Raw genomic sequence first — 4,092 nt, forward strand, 5'->3', positions numbered from 1 at the left:
ACAATATAGGTGTGACATTCTGTACCTCATGGGAACACCCCACACCACCATGTTCATCCTTATAAAATGATTGTGTGGTATCTAATGCAAAGTTTGTCGTGTCGGCTGTCTTCGGAAGGCTCATGATGCACGGAGCATTGTTATTATAGTGATGGTATAGGTTGTAATTTCATGTATATAGTTATTAGGCTGAAAATGTGTCTTCATGGCTTAAAATAAGTTCAGGCAAAAACTCTCCAAGAGTAGAGGGGCAGTTCACACGTCATCAGGGCACGTATGGGACAAACCCAGCCCAGCCTCACAGGAACAAAGGACACTGGTCTAGGAAGCAACAAAGGATCTGTTGGCTCTCGAGTGAGTCACCCCCTTTTCCTTGGTCCGACAGGCACTACGATGAGGTAATGCTCACCTGACTCCGAGGGGGGGGAGGCGCGAAGCCAAGAGAGAAGAAAGAACATGATAAAAGGGAGAGACGTTTGCCATGCTGTTCCTCTCTCTTCCACCTCCATCTACAGACATCACCGCCAAGCGACTGAAGCACGGATCAAAGGGAAGAGCCTGGCTGAAGGGCAACCAGCCAGCCTGTGGAGAAAAGCATCTAAGTTTGTAAGGGCACTGAAAGCGTTAAGATCAGCTTAGAATGCGTTCTGCTTTTATTTCATTTGACCAAATCCGACTTTTTGACTTATAATCACTTAAAATCTATCTTTGTAGTTAATAAATCTGTTTGTTTATTCTATCTAAAGCAGTGCATTTGGTTTGAAGCATGTCAGAGACTCCCCTTGGGATAACAAGCCTGGTGCATATCAATGTCTGTGTTATATTGACAAACTCATATGAGCTTGCAGCGTCCAGCGGGCATAACTGGGCGCTGCAAGACTGAGGTTCCTAGGGTTGTGTCTAGGACCGGAGATATCGGCTAGTGTTATTTGGTTGTACAATCCAAGGAGCAGCTTACATGCCAGAGGCTGTGCGCGAACAGCCCAGGAGTGGGGTTCTCACATTTCAACTGGTTCACTACTTCAGTGAGGGTGGCTCGACCTTGGGCCACCTGGTTCATCAATAATTGGTTCGTCTCCTGTTGGACCCGTACTGCCTCTTGCTGGGTCACCATCTGTACCCTGGTAGCTTCTTGTTCGGCCGCAGTGGCCTGTACCAACGCCTTCGCTACATCCTCCATTTTTTGTTTTTTTTTAAAAAAACCCCTGCCCTGAGATGGCTTGCCACCGAGCCTTACTCACTCACTATTCCACTTCTGCCGCCTCGTGTGGCAAAGTACCTTGTTCTCCTCAGCAGACTCAGTCCTTTTTAGCCTTGGAGACAGCGGCTTGGGCAAAGTCACCAGCCACATTTATTGAACTTTACAAGTTCAGTGTTTCTTTTGGGTCAGAGAACAACTTTCAAATTCTACATGGGGAAAACAGGCTAGTTTTGGATATTTCCAGGTCTAAAATAATACAGGTATAAAGGAGGGTAGTGTGCTTTTATTTAAAAGCAATATTCAAAGTTTTTTATGTGTGTTCACTTATAATACTAAGTGAAATCAAGATTTTTTTTTTAAATGATGCAGAGAATTAAATATACCTACTAAAGCCAAAATATTTAAAACATTGTAGAAATACAAAGCATGGAAGTATGTAGGAGCCCTCTCAAAACCAATACTAACACTGTAAAAACTTATGATTCTTAGGGGAAGAGGGGAAAGATAAAAGTTTGAAGTTCAGTGTCGATAAATAGTCAAAAGCTCTAATGCTTGTCCAAACTCTGGACTTGGATACATCTACCATATCCCTAGTTCTATAACATTCCTTAGAACAGCCTCTGTTTGGCAACCCCTAACATCGTCCCTGTTGTTTTGCAGTAGCCTACTATCATCTGTTACTTCTAGATGGCATATCCTTTGTCCTCCCACTAGACTCCCTGGGACTTCCCATCTTACTGGTCCCCAACTTTCTCTCTTCCCATAAATCCACCAGGAACTGCACACGCTTTCCCTATGGAAGGTATGATTATCTTTAACTAAAAATGTATAGTATGACTTATTTTATGAAATACAATTCTTTTTTTTAATTGTTGAAAGCAAGTATAGCTCCATCTTGGCCTAAAATAGAAAACTAATTCATATTTCAGAATCAACATATTTTTAGTTAAAAATAGTCTTCATAAAAAATAGGCGTGTGCGTATGTCTCTAAACTCCAAAAGCAACTCAAAGGATCAATATCTCCCTTTTGGCTGTGGGGACAGTATCTAAGATAAATATGATTCAGCAGGGTTTTTTCCTGTGGCACTCAAGGAAAGGTCAGTCAGGTATTTCAGTTACAAAGATCTAGGACAGATCCAACTAACATATGGTAGTTGCCTCACCAGTGAGATTAGGATACTTCAGTGGGCATGTTCAGCTCCACAAAAACCGTCTTGTAGCAGAGTGTGTGTGCATGTGCGTGCAGAGAGATGTACCCAATATAATGATTAGGATGTCCATGCAACACACTGCACAACCATTTGATAAACTGCATGTATACATGTTTGATCATCGCAACTATCCAACAATTCATTACAGATGTGTTCTCTTACTATTCCAAACTGCAAGTAGCTTCAGTCAAAACTGACTTTTTTTCCTCTTTTCTTCCTGCTGGAGAGAAGGTACAACCATCTCTTGAATTTATTAACATTTGGGAAGATCAGAGAAAGTCTCCTAACACTTGATTTGATAGTTTTCATTCACAGATCTAAAATCACTTGTTCCTTCTTTGCAGTTGCACTATCCTCATTTCACAAATAGGGAAACTGCAGTCCAGGGTATGTCTACACAGCTAAGAAAAACCCACAGCTGGCCCATACCAGCCAGCCTGGGCTCATGGTGGTTTCACTGCTATGTGGACTTCCAGGCGTGGGCTCAGGCCCAGGCTCTAGGACTCTTTGAGTTTGGAGGGTCCCAGAATCTGGGCTCCAGCCCGGAATCTACACAGCAATGAAACAGCCCCATAGCTTGAGCCCCGTGAGCCTAAGTCAGCTGGCAAGGGCCAGCCATAGGCTTTTCTTTGCTGGGTAGACATACCCCTACAACGGTAGTCATTAGCTCAAGGTGACATCAAGTCAGTGAGCGCACTAGAGACAGAACTCAGGTCCACCATACTATTCCGATATCCACAGGAGTATGCCTGCTTCCTTATGATGTAATCAAGCGTGGGCAGTTTTTTTAAACATATGGGACTATTATTTCATTGGATTGCTGGGAAATTCAAAAGATAAAAATCCCTTGTTAAAAAAGATATAGGTACATAAAACAGCTCTTTTGGGGGAGACAAATCTGAGGTATGTTTAACCAGTTTTGTGAATCTTTAATTAAAAAGATGTGAGCTAACCCACTGACAGATTGAGGCCAGTGGGGTTAAAAGCAGTCATGTTACACACCCTTGAAATCAGAGTTCAAAACAGCAATAATTACAAACCCCTTTATTAGAGCAGTTTAGAGTTGAAACAAGGTTTCATGTTTAGTTTTAGGGAAAAGCAAAGTCTTGAGGTATTTCAGTTACTTTTTTGGTGGAGGGGTAGTGGACGAGAGTTATGAAAATACTTAAAAATATACAAGTAACTCATTCACTTGCATTAATATTTACTGCTATCGTAAGTGCTTCTATGCTGCATAAAATAACATTATTAACAAAGGTTCAACTTTGAGCAAGCTCCATTTTAATATATATTTTTTTTCAGTTTCAGGATTTGAGGCACTCCCAGCTGCTGTACTGTAAGTAAAGGAGGAAGCACAGGGTGACTAAAACCCCACAGTGAGAGAAAAAGTCAGCTCTTTCCAGTCCCCGAACAACTATGGCAGACGAGGAAAATAAAAAATGATGTTAATTTTAAGGATGAGAATGTACCCAGGTTGACATTTCAGCTAATAATGCAGTTATATTAACTAACAGAGAAACAACAGTCTTCCCCTACTATTAACCTCCCCCCCCAACAATAAAAAACCCCCCGATTCCCTTCCATTTGTACTCCTATGTATGTTTACCTTCACCTGTCACTTATTCTAAAATGTTGCCCTTTAACTACTTTCATTAAAACCAATAGAAAAATTTTCAAAA

Source organism: Natator depressus, chromosome 8 (genome assembly GCF_965152275.1).
Source record: "Natator depressus isolate rNatDep1 chromosome 8, rNatDep2.hap1, whole genome shotgun sequence".
NCBI lineage: Eukaryota > Metazoa > Chordata > Testudines > Cheloniidae > Natator > Natator depressus.